This window comes from Mya arenaria, chromosome 9 (assembly GCF_026914265.1).
Source record: "Mya arenaria isolate MELC-2E11 chromosome 9, ASM2691426v1".
NCBI classification, from domain to species: Eukaryota; Metazoa; Mollusca; class Bivalvia; order Myida; family Myidae; genus Mya; species Mya arenaria.
Genome location: NC_069130.1, coordinates 29,229,834 through 29,238,549, shown reverse-complemented (window position 1 = coordinate 29,238,549; position 8,716 = coordinate 29,229,834).

Below are 8,716 nucleotides of genomic sequence, written 5' to 3'. Positions count from 1 at the left end.
TGTCGGATTAGGGACCGGACACTTCGCTACGGGCTAAATGTCAAACCAAGAACCCTCATTGGAATTGCAGATGTGTTTGGTTCTCATTAACCCCAATAAGTCGTGGCTCGGGATGTTTTAAACTTCGTCTCATCCCGTTGACACGGTTTAAATCAAAACGGTGTTAAGATAATACTAAATCTGTAAAGTATGGAGCAACCGCACATGTTCATACATTTATGGGCAAAGGTTTCTGTGCCTTAAAGTCCCAGTAAACATTAGTAATGTAAACTTATCAACGTATACGCATATCCAAATGACTTTTCTTAACATTTGATGACGTTTCTAACCCAAAGGATGATACAATGCATTTATCGCTATCACAAATACGCACGTGTTTCACTCTGTCTGGGCCTTTTAAGATTATCCGTCACAGATACGCTCATGTTTTACCTGTAAGTGATACTGGGTCTTAAAGACAATTTCGTCACAGATACGCAAATATCTCCTTCTAAGTGATACTGGGCTTTTAGAGATGATCCGACTACTTGCAACTTGTCGTTCTTACCTGCTCTTAAATATAATAAAAACATAATAATAGTTGTTTCCGAAAATTTACTCAGATGCTATTTCAATTTCTTACTTTTTGGATGTACCAACTGCTTTGGTAATCATATTTCCGACAGTCGCGGACCTTTCATACAATAGCCATTCTTGTGATTATCAAAGAATAACTACAACAAAGGGGACGGAACGAATGTTTTAAAATTTTCATTTTAACAATAAAAGATTATTATATTACTGACAGGGAGCCGAGTGGCGAAAGGTCCCTATTGTCAGCATATCTGCCCCTTGAACCCGCGAGTTTGACAGTTTCTTGTTTGTTCGCGATTGAAATCTTACACCGGCCCAACAACAATAATGTTTCCAATGACCGTCTTTATTGCGAATAATAATGTTGATTTACATGCACTGTACTCTATTAAAAATCATTTTATTTTCGCGCATTTTAATTAGACCGTTCGTTATGTTCCACCAGAATTATCCACAAGATATGGCGGGAGGTGATACCGTGCCGTACCCCGCGCTGTAATGAAAACGGAACGGTCTAAAACCTGGCCCGAAGTAGAATTATCGGTATCATCATCGGCTATAAAAAATGTTTTATTTTTATGGTCATTTTTAAACCGGACTTGAACAATGAAAATCTTGATATCTCACCGAAATTAACAGAAATGCGCTTCATTTCCCGTCTCTCCTGGGTACTTAATTGTAATTTACTATTTACTCATGATCCCTTCCGAGACTGAAATGTACAGCCTTTACTGTTTTGTGTTATATGCAATAAAGTAATAAAACATGAGAAAATGCCTTTCCACTCGATTAAAGAATAGTTACTTATTAAATACTGTAATATTGCGTTCTTGCCAGATATTTTGCAGGTCATTGCCATAATTTGGAACCTGTTCATAAGTTCTACTGTCAGCGGTATGCACACACTAACTTCTTGATATAAATTAGTAGACAGTTCTGGGTCTAAAAATGCACTTAAATTCAAAAATTACAGAGATGCGATGGTTTTATGAACCATATCAATAGGCAATTGGCGCCCACAAAGGAACTATATCTGGCGTAACATGCACGTTTTTGGCAGGCCATATTTTTGCCCGGTAGCCAGGGAAGCATAAAATCGTTCCGTGCGTCTGTCTGTCTGGTTGTACTGTCTACAGGCAGCGCTTAAATATCATCTTCTCGCCCCTCATATAACAACCCCGCGACCGTAATTGACAGTTACAGGAAAGGAATTGCCGAAAAATAACTTTGTAATTGTCTAATTAAGTTGTTAATGATAGCGTTTACGCACAAACGAGGGGTAACAGGCGCAAGTCTAATGGTTTGAGTCGGATAATGAAATGTTGTCAAAACCTGTTGCATCTTTACCAAAAACGCACCCTTAGCCTTTTAAATTAAGTGTTAAGTTGACAACGAGTGATTGTGTTAAGATTTAACTTGACCAAAGTACATGTCTTTAGGTTTAAATGTTTAATTCGCATGCACTTAAAACTTATTTCTGTATCAAAATATGTACCCAACGAGAATGCGCCCCGGAGATGATTAGAGGTACTGAAAATAAGTACAAGTCATTGATTCTGTCTTTCTTCTTGTGAAATATGAAGACCGTTGCAAATGATGCAGCAATCATTCAAGGTAAACAAGGTCGTCATTAAATGCTCGTTAATTTAGAAAAAAGGGTCATCAGAAGTTCTTTGTGTCTTCTAAAGTCCTTTATTGTTGCATTTTAAGATGACCATCGCGGCATCAGAAGGTGTTGAGTTAAAAGGATTGAAATGCAATATGTCCTCTTATCTAAAAAATTAAGCGAAAATGGACACTTGCAACATAAAAATAAAATATTCACAAATTAGCATAAATGTCCAAAAATCAAATTTCTAGCAGCAAAATGTAGAAACTAATAATTAGGACTGTTCTTCAGGTGCGACACTCGAAACCCGTTGATTCTTTATCAGCGGAAAATCTCGCATCCGCCGACGACCGGAGACGTCGGTGATAGGCCATCGATTGTTAGCTGGACACTGGTCATTGTTGTTCCGTACATTAGCTGTAATTGTGAAAACGGCTAATGCAAGCTTCGACAATGCCCCATGCACCGGTACAGCAGATGAATGGTATCTAATTGCACGGTCGTAAAGGCTCTGAGCGTTTAGAATTAAGATTTAGTTTGATATCTGTTTTAAATAAATTTAGTCGGCTGTTGTTCAGTTATTTTAGAAAAAGACAAAAACTCAACATTGAGCAAAAAACGTTGTGAGCACACGTCATTTTAATCTTTTTTAACCTTCTGCATTGTTTTGTTTGGGATAACGCCATTAAAGCCCACCTCTACCCCTCGAGAAAACCCTTCCTATAAACTGTATATGGCATCCGATTTTATGTTGTAAAAGGAATGTTCAAGATAATTTGGCATTGCATGCCCAATCGTCTAATTCTAGAACTTTACTTTGAATGGGCAATCACGTGACAAGCATGCAAACACATTTAATTATTTGTAGTTTGTTATTGTTCTCAATTAGAATAGTCAATACATCAATTATTGTTTTGTATGTCCGTTTTCCTTTCAAAATATCACCAATTAATTACAAGTACATTCAGTCAATCACGTAAAGGAAACGTATTCGAAATAGTTGTCATTTTTAATTACATCAGCAAAACAATGACATTTCAATAATTTCTTTTGGCGACCGTTAATTTGACGTGTGAATTATATTGATTGAATGCAATTATAAAGTATAGTTTGGTGACATTATATACTTCCTTGTCTCTAAAAATCAATTTCGTAATGTGATGGGAAAATTATCTTAGTTTCTGCGATCGTTTATCGATTTCTGAGAAGCATTTGATCGACTATCATAATGTATGAAACAATTCTAAAAACCACTATTACGTTGTGGAAAACTTGATAAGCAAGTGTAATTTCTCAACTTGTGCACTGTGACTGGTCTAGTTGACAGTGTGGCGGTTGACTGGTTCTTACAGAATTTCGATGGGCAAGGATGTTTTTATTATTGCCATTCATTTTAAATGCAAATCTTTGCAGGTTAATAATAAACTATATAGTAGTAATGCACCAGGCAATACCGGGGATAGCCGGGGAAATGGGCCGTGTTTTTACCATCCCGGTGACCCCGCAGTGCCGGGTAAATGCGGTGGTTTTGTATTCGCGCCAAATATAGCGGGGATTGTGCCTTATTTAGGGTCCCTAGGGTGCGGGGGCATTTGGCAGGGATTTTACCATCAGTTCGCTCCCACAGGGCGGGGGTTTTACCCGGGCTTGGCTAGACCGAAAGTCAAAGTCCCCGCTATTCCCCGGACCTGGAGGGGCCGTTGTTACAATTGACTGGTGCATAGTACATTCATGTTAAATACTGTGACCAAGAGTGTGCGTAACAATTCAATATCAATAGTGGTAATGTTGCAGTCACATTTCTGGTCATATAAATCAACCTGGCCCATTTCCGCATTCACGACCTTGTTATTCTGATTGACGTCGTGTAGGAGTATTGATGGTGGAATATATTAACGTTCATTTGCATAACGTTTGTCTGTTTTGTCAATACAAGAGGAAGGTAATCATGCTTTCTGACTAAGAATGATTAAACACTTTTGTGCGATACTCTCTGAATGTTCCATGTTGTCCGGTCAGCGCACTCGCTTCTCACCAGTGCGACCCCTGTTTTTGATTCCCGGACTGGGCAAATGCGAGTTTGGGTTGTGGACACCAAGCCGGACAAGTGGGTTTCCTCCGGGTACTCAGGTGCGCCCACAACACAAGACCACACTCTAGCGTAACATCGTACCAAAGAGTGATTAAATATATTGTTGTAATAACTTGTTTCACAGTCGTTGTTAAACTAATGTTTTATGTACTTATTCAACGTCAAAATGTTTGGGGTCACAGCAGTAGCAAAACGTCTGGTCCAACGTCGTCTTTATTTGATGCATAGAACAAGAACGCCCAATGATCAACACTAAGCTTTATTATTCCGAATCATGTTGATATTAATCGTATGTCGTTGTTACCTATGTATCCAACCAGGACATGGTATACATGTATCTGTTTTCACCAGAAATACAACGTGCCCCTAGATTGCGACCCTGCCAGATTATTTCCAAACGTCACTACAACAAACAAGGTTCTTTTCCTTAAACGACAGCTATCTTGTTTGATGTCATATCTGTGGCCGGCATATTTACGAAATATATGACGACGATGTTGACGTTCATTGAGCGATTACCGTAAGCCTTACATTACAGCTAGAGTTTACATGGTTTATGCCAAATAACTGCACTCCTTATATAGCATAGAATAACTCGCTTACTTCACATATTGCCTTTAATTGCATCAAATAAACATAAGAACGTGATCATCAGTCTTGCTTAGACTAACAGAATATAATTTTGCATGGTCATTCAAGTAAAATGCACACTTTTTTCTGGAAATACAAATTAATCAACTTTGAATTCATGAAAACGAAAACGGTTTCTTTAAAACCTCAAATGTCTGTCCAGTATAATTATGAGCAATGCTGTTTTAGGGTTCATTAAATGTATTGTTTTTCATACAGTGACAATATTTTGCAAAAATGAGGTTGACAAAAATGACATTATTATATAGTTTGGCTCGCAAGCTTGTTGGACTGGCGCCGTTCTAGACTTTTGCATCGATCTACCACAACGTTTTGTAAACACGACGAGGTTATTCACCGTAATTAGACACATCCATATATTGTTTATTTGACTATGTGATTGTAAATAGAGCAGCATTTTATACCTTTTGCCTAATAATTTATTTGAGCCGCGAAATTACACTGACACCATTAAAGTAACATCAATATGTTTTATTAGTACATAATGTTTTGTTTAGCGTTTTCCAAGTACTCGATGACATTTTTATGCGAAACCAGGCATCATGATGTAGCTTTTTTGGACAATGTCCCTAAATGTCCGCACCGGATGACGTGGAAACACCATTTTAGTCAAATGAATTCGCGGGTGTGAATTAAACAACGAAGATATTAATGATGTAAAAGAAAGGGAAGAAGATAAATCAATGAGGAGGACGAGAAGAACTGGCGATGATGAGGAGGACTGGGGATGATGATGATGATGATGATGATGATGATGATGATGATGATGATGATGATGATGAAGATGAAGATGATGATGATGATGATGATGATGATGATGATGATGATGATAATAATGATTGTGGTGATGTTGATGCTGCTGCTGCTGATGATGATGAAGATGATGATGCTGCTGCTGATGATGATGATGATGGTGATGATGATGGTGATGATGGTGATGATGATGATAGAACATTAACCTTTTTATAGATAACAAAAAAAAACAGCAATCTATATATTACAAGGAACATCGGAAACAATCTATAGATCAGAAGAAGGTAATATTGACCAAATGGGGAAAAAGGGTATTTTTATTGGCATGGTGTGGAACTTGAACCTTGGTTTGTTGTAATGGTTCCCCCACAGGGAACCGGAAAACGTCACCTTCAATTTTCAAACATTCATGGGACGACGCTTGATCTTGGAAATGCTGCAAAATTCAATTTGGCGCTAATTGAACACAGAACATGACTTCTTTATAAAATATTTTTAATTATTGTTCTCCAAACTCACACGAAGAAGTTCGTAAAAGGGATCACATAACAAAAGGAGTTTGCAGCATCGAGTGGGATCCACTTTAACCAAGCGTCCATCCCGCTGACTTTGAAATTAGCGACTTCCGTGTTGCTCTTATGATCAGTAGAATGTTTTAACTTTTGCACAATGCCTTCCTTCATACAAATGTCGGTCCATAACCCAAATGGGCGTTGATGCATTTTCTTTAGGCAATTCGTACCCACAGAAGATCGTTCCCACAGCAAACATTCGCACCCGGTTCAACAAATGGCTCACTTATGTCATTAATCGATAAAGAAAAAAAACTTGTTGAATGGAAAACGCTCTGGAATAAATGCCCTTATGTGTTTTGACTAATCCCCTTCCATTTTGGAGGGTCAAATTTAAACCTGGGGCTGGCCCTTTCTTTGTTCATTTATTAAAAGTTTTAAACCTTAATCTTAAATGTAACTATGTGGTTAAAGGGGATGATTGAGAAAATAATACGTCCCATTAAGACTGCATTTATCAGTTTAATAGAATATTAAGTTTACATTGTTAAAAATAATCCTGGCATTATTCAATCGTTTGTCTCTCTTAAAAACTTAGAAACGTACCTCTTCACTTCTTTAAATGTCGACATTAAAATATTCCTTCCGTAAACACAATTCAAAATGCCAGCATTAACATTCATCAAGTCTACTTAAGTATTTCAAAATGTATTTCTTCAAAGAGATACTTTAACCGGCAACATATTTCCTTGAACCAAGATAACGTATCGCAAGCAATGCAAATTACCGAATTGGGAACAAATACCTCAAGCGTTCTCTATCTTAATTGAATAATAATAATTCCTGCATACGGTGCGTTAACCAGCGGTTGTCTTTGTTCCTGTTATATTTTACCTGGATAATAGATTATTAATACGTTTGCAACATATGTTTGTTCAACATTATCAGCCCTGATCGCAATTCATCTTTGCTACTAATACATTCTAAACAGTACTTGTTTAAATTTAGACTCCTTAAAATGACTGATTTAAGATAATTTAAACTTTAAGCGATCATAAAGAAATAATTAGCTGTTGTTAAATATCTGTATAATAAAACCGTCGTTGAGGTTTACAAAAATGTGACCAAATAAATTAATAGAGACGATGTCACTCCAGGATCCATAAACAACAATTTGCCGGGAATCGAACCCGGGCCGCCTGGGTGAAAACCAGGAAACCTAACCACTATAATGGGGGGAATGGGCCTTACCTAGGGTCCGTGGGGTGTGGGGGCATTTCGCGGGGATTTTACAAGCAGTTCGTCCCTGCAGGACAAAGATTTTACCCAGGCTTGGCTGGACCGAAAGTCAAAGTCCCCGCTACTTCCCGGAAATGGGGGGGGGGCATGGTTACAAGTGACTAGTGCATAATCATTGGCTGCTATGCCATTTCGTATTAAATTGATAGCGACAAATGACTATTTTCCGAGAATTCACAGACTTCTCGAAGACGTCTGTCAATATAAAATATGTTCGTATATGTTTAAGTAGTTTAATACTTTCCCTTAATTCACGGAAATGTTAATAATCACTTGAAGTTGTTATTTTATTATTATAACTTTTTTGGCCACAAGGTTATACGAATAGTTACTTATATTGGTCAATATGCGCAATATGTCAGATAATATATTAACCAAAACAAAGATATATGCTAAAATGACAGGTTTTAGATTTCAGTACTAAGTAAACTTTCCCAGCATATAATCATATTCTCAACGTTACTTTATAATGATTTATCATAGTCCAAAGCAGCAGGTGCAAATATTTCCCAACTTCAAAATCGTGAGAAAACAACTCGGTTGGAAAAGTAAGATCACCAAGCGTCGTGTGCCTGTGCCCCGTACATTACCGTCTGTATCTACCGGCTATAAACACTGGGCTTTCAAACGATATTAAGATACTGATTCGTTTCAAATAATTAAAGCTGCGCTCTCACCGATTGATCGTATTTACAACTTTTCTTTATTTTTTTGTCTTGGAACGAGCCAATTTTCGAAATGCATGTAAACTAGCTATATAAGACTGCTGACAAAAATCAGATAGCAGATGTTGATTTTTAAGTTAAAAAATGATGGTTTATGCATTTTTCTTAAACAGTTAGAAAAGCTTTTAGCCATAAAACATTAATTTTCGAACCAAAATATGAAAATCTGCGATCTGATCTTTTGTCAGCAATCTTTCATCACTGGTTTGCAGACATTTACGAAAAAAATTGCTCACTCCAAGTCGAAAAAAGTTGTAAAAACGGTTAATCTGTGAGAGTGCAGCTTTAAATGACACTGTAAAATGAATATTTTGAGTATTATGAGTAATAAATGACATAATAGTGATTGTCGTAAATGTTTTTGAAACAAAAAGACAATTTAATAGGTGTATTGTTTATACTGTTATTAAGTAATACAAGAAGTTTTTTGTACACCTTCAAACATTGATCAAATGTTTTGCCAGTTGAAATGGAATACGCGGTTAAAATTCCACTGATTTCT